Source organism: Macaca fascicularis, chromosome 4 (genome assembly GCF_037993035.2).
Source record: "Macaca fascicularis isolate 582-1 chromosome 4, T2T-MFA8v1.1".
In the NCBI taxonomy this organism is placed as follows: domain Eukaryota; kingdom Metazoa; phylum Chordata; class Mammalia; order Primates; family Cercopithecidae; genus Macaca; species Macaca fascicularis.
This window is the reverse complement of record NC_088378.1, coordinates 143436209-143448704: the sequence shown is the minus strand read 5'-3', so window position 1 is coordinate 143448704 and position 12496 is coordinate 143436209. Positions and strand designations below refer to the sequence as shown.

Genomic DNA, 12496 nt, shown 5'->3' with positions numbered 1-12496 from the left:
CTCATGACTGTTTCAGGGCTCTGTACTCCCCTGATCCTCCATGAGAAATTTAAAGAGTGAGATAAGGGATCCAGGGCCCCAGGAATTGGAATTACTTTTACCAAAGAGATCATCCTTCCATTTCATTTATTATAAGATATGAAATATTAAATCAAACTAATACAGGATTAATGTGAAGCTAGCAGGTGTTTTGTCGATGGATTCCCCTGGTTGTTTCGTTGGAGGAAGAAATGGGTCTGGCCCCATTCACAGATAAGAACAGCAGGGTAGCCATACACATAGGACCTCAATACTGGGTGCCCCAACCCTGCAGGAAAGACCCTCCCTGCAAACAGATGTCCAGGAGGGTGACTGCAGGGTCCCATGCTGGCTCTTTCTCTTCTCCTGCGTTTGGGATTACCTTCCTAATCTCAGCTAAGTAGCAATGTTAACCAGGTATTCAACGCCCTCAAGGCCCCCTCTGCACCATGACACCTAACAGGGTCTTCTGTCCTCAAAAGAACTTCAGGAGGGGTCTATACTATAAAGAGCAGCATGGAAGGGGCAGCAGGAACAGTCCTGTTCCTCACCTATCCCATGGTCCTACCTCAAATACAGTCTCCTTCTGCAGGCTCTGCTGGGTGTTTTTATTGTCATTCTTGAGGTGGTGACAGGATCCTGGACACTGATGTGGTGCTCACATCTTGCTGAAATATGATCTCTCAGACCTGATGCCAACAGCAGTTGAGGGCAGGGAGCAGCCTTGGGCTATAGGGGATCTTTGGATTTGAAGGTAGGGAATGGTGATGGGCTGCCCTAGTGCTCAGGGTGTCAAGGCTGAGAGTGGCTGAGCTGAATCTGGTCATTAACATGTTCTCCACAGTTGAAAGCCGCCTTGTACAGACCAGCAAGAAACAGATTGTTCTCAGTTCCCCGTGTCTCTGTGTACACCCTGCCTTCTCTTCCCCGAGCTGCGCAGCTGATGAGCTCTGTCTCCTCCCAAGCATAGCACAGGGAGGATGGCGGGAGTAAGACCCGTGCCCCTGATGCCTCAGAACCCCTTCCACATAATCCCAATATCCAGGCCTGGGATCTCTCCCAGGACCATCATTTCTTTTCTTGGAATGAAAGGGTTACAGGGTCTCCCTCCCAGATATCCACTGTGACTCACTCACCCTAAATAGATGTGTTGTTCTACAGCTATCTTCTGCATATCATTGATGGAAGATGTGATAAAACATTATAAGCCATTAATAAAACATGGAGGTTAGGATCTCTTTTTGGATTCTGAGGATCTGCTGTGCTGGGGAGAGAAGGGCAGGTGGAGGGCAGGTGCTGAGTGGTGTGCAGCCTTGCTCTGTGCTCAGTAAAGCTCCTGCTGTGGTCATTTCTTGTGTATTTGTCTGGATCCCTCCATGTGCTGGGATTTGTGCCTGGTCTTTAGGGGCGGGTGCTGCTCCAGGTCGGAGGCCTCACACATCTCCAGGCTGAGCCTTTCTCCAAGTCCATGGAGGTCAAGGGCTGAGAATGGCTAGTCCCACTCCTGCCTTGAGTTTCACTTTATTTGGCATATTTTTATATGTTGATCTGATCCTTCTCATAAGGGATGTATATAAGCATTATTTCGTAAGAGAGCCACTCTCATCCCGCCGTGGCCATGCTCTGTCCCTGACACTAGCATCCTGTGTGCTTTGTTGTTGCTGTCCCCTAAAGACCCGGGACAGCCTCTGCACGTGGGGCTTCTCAGATGACACAGATTGATCTTTCCCACCTTTGCCTTCTTTCCTGCTCCATTTCCAAAATGCTTCTATTGCTTCCCTTTCATTGTAGTAAGTCAAAATTTTGAATTAAGGCCTGGGCACACTCGCTCACGCCTATAGTCCTAGTACTTTGGAAGGCTGAGGCAAGGGGATTGCTTGAGTCCAGTAGTTGAAGACCAGCCTGGGCAACATAGCAAGATCCAGTCTCTACCAAAACAAACTGAATTAACATTGTGAATAGATGTGTTATTCCATAAATAAATTCTTGTCACTTCTTTTGTGGGAACACCCCGTGGTCGGGGTCTGGCAGGAAAGAGATGAGGCAGAAGGAAGACACATATTACAGAGGTGCTGGCAGGGCTAAGAAAGCCACAAGGGGGCGCTGAAGCTCCCTGGGATGATCTGTAGCAGGAAACTGCAACTCTGAGCTTGAAAGAGCAAGGAAGGGAGCAATTTCCAGAACTCAGGCCAACCTGCAGCTTTCAGTAGGGATAGTCCCGCATCCCTGGGGCTGTAGGTAGAGGCCTGAAGTGATTACAGAACCACAGCTGCCCAGAGGGAGTGAGGGAATGAAAACCCTGAGTTACTTCTCCTCCCACACCCCCATCCCCTGGAGGTGTCTGTTATCATCCAAACCCAAGCAGAAGCCAGATGCCAAAGGAGCATAGGCCGTGCCCTTTGTCATGGTTGCCTCCCAGTGCAGGGGACGGGATGGAATAGAGTGGACGATGGCTCTGTGAGGAGATGGAAGCTGAGAATAATGCACTCACCTACAATGTTCACATTCTTCACAGAATTTACTTAAATATATGAGTGTTTGCTTTAATCCAAAAGGATGGCTTTAAAAAGCAACATTTCACATATAAATGCTTAGCAGGTAGTAACATTGAAAAGTACCAACTCTCCTTCCCTTTCTCCACATGGGACTGTGTAAGTCATAAATTAATAACTTGAATTACTTGGGTACAAGCCATAAAAGCAGAGTCGGGCTCACATAAGTAAAAGGAAGTTGTTGGGCCACCGTGGGTGAGGTTCACAGAATCACAGATGCTTCTAAAGTACCAGGACAGCACCAAGCAGCAGGCAGCAAGCCCTGACCAGTCTCACTGGCCTCACCTGTGGAGTGGGAGAATTGTCACTGTTTCCTGGTATCTTGTCATTGCTGAGCTTTAAATTCTGGAATAGTTTACTTAAATGGCTTAGTTTGAATCTCATAAATTTCTTATTTGCTCATGATTTAATTTCAGGGATAGAGTCAATATTTGAATTTGACTCTACCTCTGAAAATGATTTCAATTTGAAATTGAATCTAAATTCCATTTCAAGGAGAGAGTCAATAGGGATAGAGTCAATGTTTTCCCTTAATGGGAGCTCCTTTTCTCCGTTTATCTTGTTAAAGTAGGGGGAAGAGGAAGAGTCTTTCAAGTTCCCATGAGAGCAATCTAATTGCCCTCATCTATTTTCCTTTACTTTCCAGAAAAGAATCAAATTCCTTTCCACCCAAAATATGACAGCACCTGTGGTCCAGGGCTGGAGACCATAGTGGATGCCCAGCAGCCAACTTCCTAGGATTATGGCGTCCCCAGCAGGCCTGGAGATGAAAAGAGAAACTAGGCTCCAAAGGGGACACCAGTGCTATGTTGGGGAGAGAGGAGCACACCATGGCACCCCACTCTGAAGAATGGGAGTGAGAAGAGAGGACAGGTGAACCCGACACAGCTCCAGTGAGATGGGAGGGGGGAATGCCCAGGAAGGAGAACAGCCATGGGGCAGCCCAGCCAAAGCCACCAGACATCATTACATGTCTGGGGCCTTCTCAGGTCGACGTGGATTTTACCGCTCCACACACTCTTGTGTTAAGGGCTAACTGTCAGTAGATCAGTGAGAGAGCAACTTTGATACAGAGGAAACCATGGCCTGAAATGGGTCAGCCCGGAAGAATTTAGTAGTAGGTTCTATGCTTCCCTCCAGAGCCTCATGGACGTAGGCAACTTTTTTTTTTTCCAACCACACACCCTAGGTAATGAAGAAAGCTCTCTGAACTGTGTCCTTGCTGGGCACACAGACACCTGCCACATGCACATGGTATAGGAGTCATGGCTGAGGCAGAGTGAGACTCCTATCTGAGGCCAGGAAAAGCTAATGACCCCACATTTGGTTCAGTCCTTGCGGGGTCCTGACTGGGGTGTGTGCCGCTGTGTTCCCACAGATGCTTTGTTAGCCCTTTGGCTCTAAGATAAACAGGCAGATGTTATATTGAAGCCTTTGTTTCTCTTACACGGAGGCAACACTACTGCAGCAGAGCAAACCTTATTGTATCAGTGCATCAACCCCAAGTTCACGTTCATTACAGTAGGAAAAACTAACACGCAGTGAATTCTGCCTCCACAAGGAACAAAGACCTTGATCAGGCAACAGTGACCAGGATGGCCTCATATCCATGTCTTCTTGCAACTCAAGCTTTGCCTGGTCACCACCTCCTTGCCCCGACTCCTTGAACTTCAGCCCTCCAAGGACAGCCAGACATATGAAGGAAGTGCCAGGCACAGATGGCAGGCTGCATAATTGCTGGCCCCTGAGCACCTGGAGAGGTTCTCAGGTCCTGGCTGGCATGGAGTTGCTACTTCCATATTGGAGAAGGTCCGTGAGTCGGGCCAGACCCCAAGTCACACTCTGAGATGACCTTAGTGATCGACCTGCAGGTATTTCTACAGATTTCTTCTCAGGACAATTACTTTTTTTAGACAAGTTTCTCTTCCTTCTCAGGGTTCAGCCATGACTGTTGGTGACCAAACAAACATTCACAAATGGCAGTGATCTCTTCAATGCCAGCTTATGAATCCACACCTCACCACCTCCAGAGGTGGGAAAAGGCACCTCAATCCATGATCCAATAGTTCTTCCTGCCCTTAACCTCCTCACACACATTTGGACACTCGGAGAGTGTGGAGGGCACCCAGGGTGCATGCTGGCAGTGGAGGCCTTGGGAAAACTGGCCAGGAAGCCAAGGAATGCACCTCAGGTGACTAAATTTTTTTATACTTCTGCACTTGCTGGAGAATGACTCCAAAATGTTTTTAAAGACAAATTCTTTGACTACCAACCTATTCAGCTGAGCCATGGACACGGAGCAGGTGAACACTGCCTTTACCTATGACATGCCTGAAGATTCTGAGACCTACTTGCATCAGGTGAGCTCCACATGCAGAGGGACCCCCACTCTCCCACCTCCTTACTTTCTGTATCTTTTCACACTTTACATCCTCACCCCTCCCTCTGGGATGGGATGCACACTGCAGCACACAACCATATTTTTCTCTTCAAGAACAATAATCCTAGCCTTATGGGTACAATTTTCCAACCACATATGAATCTAAATTAGACTCTGCTTTATACATCCATGAGTTTGGATTGGAGCCAGCGCTGGGATTACTACAACTTAGGGCAGGAAGATGAGTAGGACAGCAGAAGAGGAGCTCCAACAGAAACTTACCTGTGATGAGAAACTAGGGGACCCATCCTCTCTGCAAATTTCAGAATCCGGTTCCTTTAAAACGATTGGAGACAAGATGGAAAATACAATCCAGGAAAGAGCCCTGGGAGGAGGGCAAGATCTGGACAGGTCTGAAAATTTATCTCTTGATAACACAAGGAGATTTGTATGCAGGGACTGCCCTAGGTGACATCCAACTCCCTGTGATCACAGGTCTTGGTGGGACAAGGTTCTACTGAAAGGCCAAGGACAATAAAGGAGCAAAGATGACTCAGCCAAGCAGTGACCACATAAAGCCCGTGGTGGCCGGAACACAAACTGGGCACAGCCCCATCTACTCTCCTCCCCTGCAACAAATCAGCATAAGAAACACGTCGACTCTGGAAGGTTCTCAGGTCTTCCATTTATTTTCTCTCTCAAATTTCCGGAATCTTCTCCTTTAATTAACTCATTAACCTCTCATGGCAAGAATTTGAAAAAGTAAATTTATACTCAGGTTCTAATTGTAATAGGGAAGGAAGAAGATACAGCTCAGTGCACCATGAAGTTGAGACAGAGATAGAGACATCCCCGCCCCACCTCCCTGGAACAGGAAAGATAAATGGGGAAGGAACACAGGTCAGCCTGGGGAAGAGGCTCATGGTGGACACGGGGATGGGGTGTTCTCCCCACCTCCTCACATTGTGCCTACAGGAACACAGACACATTCAGGTGCCTTTGCAGAAAGAAAGTCAGGGTTCTTCAAGTCACAAAGAGAAGGCGTGAACAAATCTTGCCTCGCAGTCCCACACAAGGCAGCTGTCTCACACTACAGAAAAAATATTCATGAAAAAATTCACATCCGTCACAGTGAGGAGTGACACTTTAAACAGCCCATCACATGCTCAGTACATCCAAGTCAAACAAACCCCACAGCACAGCTGCGTCCACTGTTCCCCCAACACCCCCCACACATCAGGCCCCCCAGGGTCTCACCTTTAAAGCCATGAGAGACACATCAGAGCCCTGGGCACTGTCACTGCCTGGAGTAGAACAAGAACAGGACCTGGTCAGATCCCTCTGGAGATGTGGCTAGAGGAGGAACTGTGGGGTTAGTGAGCTCCCCCATGGGCTCCCAACCACAATATCCCAAGGATCTCAGGGATCAGCCTCCTTCATACTTACTTGCAGCCTGAGAGTAGCTCCCGCCTTATCTATCTATGGGAAGAAAATGTCCTGTGAGATATCAGAAAGGAGTCAGGGCCATAAGGTCCTAGAGGAATCTCCTAGTCTTGGACCCCAGAGAAGTTTCCAGAAATGTGTGATTGCAGACCCAGGGCAGGATCAGGAAACATGAAGAAAGTAGGTGTGGGTCCTGGACCAATTGCCCTCCTGAGGTCTGTCCTCAGCAGGGACCTTCCCTTGTGACTTGTGACTGCTGGGATCAGGTCCCATCACCACCATAATCAAGGTGATCTATCTGTCCTTCATTGTAACAGGTGCTTTACAAAAGAGTTGGTGCTGGCACACAGGGCCCAGGCTGGGTCAGCCCATGAGTGTGGATGGTGCTTCCCAGTAACCAGACAGTGTACACTTCTACCTGGGGTTTGAAGCCCTCAGTGAGACAAGAAATCCCAGACCCCACTCCTCACCCCTTCCTCACCTGAGCTCTTCCTCCTCCACATCACAGCAGCGACCACAGCTCCAGTGACCACAGTTCCAAGGAGAACCAGGCCAGCAATGATGCCTACGATGAGGATGGTAGACTGGGAAGACGGCTCTGGGAAAAGAGGGGAAGGTGAGGGGTCCCGACCCTGCTAAAGGTCTCCAGAAAGGCTTCGGCTTTCCCTAAGAGACATGACACCCCCATCTCCCTCTTTACCCCATATCAAGGTGAGGGGCTCGGGCAGACCCTCATGCTGCACATGACAGGTGTATCTCTGCTCCTCTCCAGAAGGCACCACCACAGCCGCCCACTTTTGGAAGGTTCCATCCCCTGTAGGCCTGGTCTCCACGAGCTCTGTATCCTGAGTTTGTTCCTCTCCATCCCGCTGCCAGGTCAGTGTGATCTCCGCAGGGTAGAAGCCCAGGGCCCAGCACCTCAGGGTGGCCTCGTAGTCAGAGACGGGGTGGTGGGTCACATGTGTCTTGGGGGGGTCTGATGGGAAGAGTCAGAAAATTCAGTCATTTTGCATCTGTCATGGGACACTCCACCAGCACGCATGTGACCATCTTGAGAATGGACAGGACACCTGGGGTGGGGAAGGGAGCCCAGAACCCAGACACCATCCTGGACACAGGCACCTGTGAGAATCTCCTATTCCGTGGAAAATTCTATTCCCTGAGGAGGGAACAGTGACTTCTGCTCCTGACCTGAGTGGAGGCTGAGGGACTCAGAGGAGCTGGACTCAGACCCCCACACACATTGAGTGTGAAGCAGAGAACAAGGCCTGAGAGGAAAAGTCACGGGGCCCAAGGCTGCTGCCGGTGTCAAAGGGAACCCTTGATCAGTATTCGAGGAATCGTCTTCCCTTCATTCCCTCAGAGATTTTATCCTTAATTGTGTCAGAGAGCAGGGTGGACCCTCAGAGTCACTCTCTGGTACAGGATCTGGAAACCCAGGAGGATTCCTCTCCCTCAGGACCAGAGGGAGGGCGATATTCTAGTGTTGATCCCATTTGTCTCCCCTCCTTGTGGGAGGCCACCCCGGGAGATCCACAGGAGATCAGGGAGGCGCCCCGTGGCCCCTGGTACCCGCGCGCTGCAGCGTCTCCTTCCCGTTCTCCAAGTATCTGCGGAGCCACTCCAGGCACTCGCCCTCCAGGTAGGTTCTGTGCTGCTCCGCCGCACGGGCCGCCTCCCACTTTCGCTGGGTGTTCTGAGCCGCCAAGTCCGCAGCGGTCCAGGAGCGCAGGTCCTCGTTTAGGACGATGTAATCCCTGCCGTCGTAGGCGAACTGTTCATACCCGCGGAGGAGGCGCCCGTCCGGCCCCAGGTCGCAGCCGTACATCTTCTGGAGTGTGTGAGACCCTGGCCCCGCCCCCGCGGTCAGCCCCGCCCACCGAGCCTCGCCCCGCCCCGACCAACCCACGGGGATTTTGGCCCAAACTAAAAAGGAAATCGGGTAAAGGCTCCTGGGGCTCTCCCGGGTCAAGGGTCCCCGGGTCCCGCGGCTTCGGGGTGGATCTGGGACCCAGAGACTCGGGGCCACCCGGGCCGTCCGTGGGGGATGGGGAGGGGTCGTGACCTGAGCCCCGAGCCGAGGTCACTCACCGGCCTCGCTCTGGTTGTAGTAGCGGAGCAGGGTCCGCAGGTTCCCTCGGTAGGTCTGTGTCGCGTTCTTCATGTTCTGTGTCTCCCGGTCCCAATACTCCGGCCCCTCCTGCTCCACCCACGGCGCCCGCGGCTCCATCCTCGGACTCTCGGCGTCGCTGTCGAACCGCACGAACTGCGTGTCGTCCACGTAGCCCACGGCGAAGAAGCGGGGCTCCCCGCGGCCGGGCCGGGACATGGAGGTGTAGAAATACCTCATGGAGTGCGAGCCTGGGGGCGAGGAGAGGCTGAGACCCGCCCGACCCTCCTCCCCGCGCGGCTCCCCGGTCCTGCGCCCCCGCTGGGCGGGGCCCTCGCTGCTCTCGGCAGAGGCCGTTTCCCTCGCGACCCCGCACTCACCGGCCCAGGTCCGGGTCAGGGCTAGGACCCCTGAGAGCACCAGGAGGAGGGTTCGGGGGGCCATGACCGCCATCCTTGGCGTCTGCGGAGAATCTGAGTCCTGGTGGGTGAGTGGGGACTTTAGAACCGGGACCGCGGCGACGCTGATTGGCGTCTCTAGAAACCCGACACCCAATGGGAGTGAGAACGGGGTCCGCGTGGTGAGTATTCCGGCAGAAGGACAGGACGCAGGTTGTCAGAAGAAGAGAAACTGCGGAGATGCGGAATCCCCAACGCTGGGACTCCCCAATCCATACACCGCCTTCGGGGCCTAAGACCCTGAGAGCCACACCTGGGGCCCTGGGACTTCGCCCTGACCCCGCTCCTCCTGTGCCAAGCGCTCTGTCTCAATGTCTCCCTGAGTCTTGGCCCAGGAGCTGTCTGAGAAACCAGGGAGAACCCCTGGGCATGGGCCCCGTCCCTCTCCCTTCACTTTTCATCCCGAAATCTCCCTCCCTGAACTGGACTCCCTGCCTCCCACTCCTTACCTGTCCCCTTGGACTCTTCTAGGAGAAAACTCACCCCACGGAGCTTGGTGCCAGAGAGTGAGCTTGCTCTGGGAATGAAGGTATAGAGATTTTTTTTTTTTTTTTTTTTTAATCTGGAAAAGTTGCGCCTGAGTGCATGAGACAGAATAGAGACCAGTTTGCTGTTTGTTTATTAAATACATTGGGTTGTAGAATCTTGGTAACCCCCGAATGATCAGGAATCTAATCGGTAAAAAATGTGACTTTGGCCCCTTGATTTATAAATGTGTCCAAAAGCGTTACAACAGGACTCAGAAAGCTCCTAAATTTCACTTTCGCAAACAATGTATCTGTGACTCCCGCTTGTCGTATTTTAAATGTACCATCATTCCATAGCTCTGAGTTTCTGTGTGAGTCCAGGATATTTCCTCAGTATAAACTAGCACACTGTGTTACTATATGTTGCAACCAGGAGACATATAGTTTGCAGACTATATGTCCGCAAACAGTACATGGTATTCACCTCACAGTTGCAACTGTTCAATGCAGTCACAATGCCCCTCACCAGTGCTCATGCACTGCCTGTTTTTAGGAAGTATCCATTTCTAAGTGTTGTGTATATTTTATAGGAACACTTAGTATTTTTAAAACCTGATTTACATAAAAGCAATTAGTTTTTAGGCAGACCCACATAAGGTAGTAAAGGCCAACTGCCAAGGACACGCTGCTAGGCTCTGTAGATGGATATATTAAAATCCATAAAACAATGTATTGAAACCTAAGAATTCTGCTGCTTTCGAATTCTTTCCTCTGGTCCTTTTCGTCAGCGCCTGCTTCTCCAGCCCTTCCTTCAGTCCCTCTCATCCTTCAGACCCTCCTCTCCCTTTAGTCCCCACTGCACTGTCACTTGTGAATTGTGACACTAGCACTGTCCCATGACCTGCTACGTGACTGTTGTCTTCACAGTGGTCCTGCTCCTGTCGGTCAGAGTGTGTCATTTCTCCACCTAAAACACTCTGGTGTCTCCACCTCGGTCTTGTGAAACTTCTGGAGTGTCAGGCAGGTGAGCATATGAAGGGATACCTGGTTCATCATAGGCACTAAATTAATTTTTATCGACTTAATGAATGAAATATGAGTGTATTAAATTGCATCCCAGATAATTATGAAGTGCAAAACACTGAAAAAGTTCAGAAAGATTTTATTTTATGTAACTAGTGTGCATATCAATTCATCAATTCATTCATGTACTACCACCCCTGGCAAAACAACACCCATTTATCTACTTCTAGTTCCTTGGTCAGAAATCTGGGCAAGATGTGGATAGAATCTCTGTTCTGGGCTTCCAAAAGCTGTGTTTTCATTTTGAATCCACCATCAGGTTTATAGAGACGTGGCAGAATGCAGTTTCTTACAGTTGTAAGACTAAAGTCCCTGTTCATTGCTGGTTGTCAATGTAGAGAACGTGAAGGGCTGCGCTCAATTCCTGGTGCTCACCAGCGTTCTTTCCTACACAGCTCCCCCCCTTTTTTTTTTTGGCAGAGTCTCGCTCTGTAGCCCAGGCTGGAGTGCAGTGGTGCAATCTCAGCTCACTGCAAGCTCCACCTCCCTGGTTCACGCCATTCTCCTGTCTCACCCTCCCAAGTAGCTGAGACTACAGGCGCCCGCCACTACGCTAGGCTAATTTTTTTTTTTTTTTTTGTATTTTTAGTAGAGACAGGGTTTCACCGTGTTATTCAGGATGGTCTCGATCTCCTGACCTCTTGATCTGCCTGCCTCAGCCTCCCAAAGTACTGGGATTACAGGCGTGAACCTCCGCACCCGGCCCATAGCCTCTTCATTTTTAAAGCCCACAGTGGAGGAAACCCCTCATGCTGAATCCTTCTCACACTGTGTTTCTCTATGCTCAGGAAGAACCCAGTCCTTTCAAGGGCTCACCTGATTAGGACTGTCCAAGCAGGAGAAACCCAGCCTAAAGTCAACTAATTGAGGCGCTTAATTATATCTGCTAAATCCCTTCACAGCAGCACCTACATTAGAGTTGGTTGAATCACTGGGGGAAGGTGAATGACCAGGAGCTGGCTGTTGGGGCCATCATAGAATCAGCCCAGCAAGGGCTGGATCTTCCTTTTCTGTTTAATTGAGACACAGTAGGAAATTGAAGTTCAAGTAAAGTGATCATTGTGAACGATATTAAACTACATCCTCTTTGGCCATGGAAATTCTCCTTACCTTTTAAAACTAAATTACATGTTTAATATCTTATAATTACTTTAGGCCTTATGTGGTGGCTCACGCCTGCTATCCTAGCACTGTGGAAGGCAGAGGAAGGCAGATTTGTTGACTCCAGAAGTTCAAGATCAGCCTGGGCAAAACCCCCATCTCTACAAAAATATTAGAAAATTAGTCAGGCATGGTGGTTCATGCCTGTAGTCCCAGCTACTCAGGAGGCTGAGATCAGAGGGTCCCTTGAGCCCAGGAGGTCGACACTGCAGTGCATGGTGATCATGCCACCGCACTCCAGCCTGGGTTACAGAGTGAGACCTTGTCTCAAAAATAATAATGATAATGATGATACATTTGGAGCAAATGCAATTTAACATGTAATAATACATCCTCTCTTGTGAAAATGTATTATTTATTTACGATTGAGTAACAAATTATGTAACACTTAGCTCAAAACAACAAATATTCATCATCTCCCACAGTTTCCAATGGTTAGGAATCCAGGAGAGGTTTCCCTGAGTGCTTCTGGCTCAGGACCTCTCACAAGATTGCAGTCCAGTTGTCAGTCAAGGGCTGCATCATCTGAGGACTTCACTGGGGCTGAGGATTCATAAGAAAGATGGATCAGTCACATGGCTGTTGGAAAAGGCCTAGTTCCTTGTTATCTAGTCCCAGAAGGCCTCAGTTCTCAGTCACATGGACCTTCCTGCAGGGCTGCTTATGGCACAGCAGCTGGCTTCCCCCAGAGCTCATGATCCCGGAGACAGAGAGAGAGAGAAGGTGGAAGCTGCAGTGAGTTTTATGTTCTACACCCAACGTCACAAACTGTTATGTCAGCATTATTCTATAAGTTAGAAGTTGTATTAGTCCATTCTCACACT

General features: G+C 50.0%; 1 long non-coding RNA gene and 2 pseudogenes across 2 annotated transcripts in view; 1 reads left to right on the top strand and 2 right to left on the bottom strand.

Moving 5' to 3' along the window:
* The first annotated feature begins 558 nt into the window (after nucleotides 1-558).
* Nucleotides 559-12496, top strand: part of LOC135970673 (uncharacterized) — a 97540-nt gene continuing 85602 nt past the window's right edge. Inside the window, exons 1-2 of the long non-coding RNA XR_010586472.1 lie at nucleotides 559-772; nucleotides 3217-3443. This is a non-coding gene — a long non-coding RNA (uncharacterized lncRNA). The remainder of the gene's footprint in view (nucleotides 773-3216; nucleotides 3444-12496) is intronic.
* LOC135970670 (patr class I histocompatibility antigen, A-126 alpha chain-like) overlaps nucleotides 5621-12496 on the bottom strand; it is a 110682-nt pseudogene continuing 103806 nt past the window's right edge. The window contains exon 7 of the transcript XR_010586471.2: nucleotides 5621-6040. The product of XR_010586471.2 is annotated as a patr class I histocompatibility antigen, A-126 alpha chain-like (transcript). The remainder of the gene's footprint in view (nucleotides 6041-12496) is intronic.
* Nucleotides 6079-9177, bottom strand: LOC135970669 (patr class I histocompatibility antigen, B-1 alpha chain-like; annotated as a pseudogene).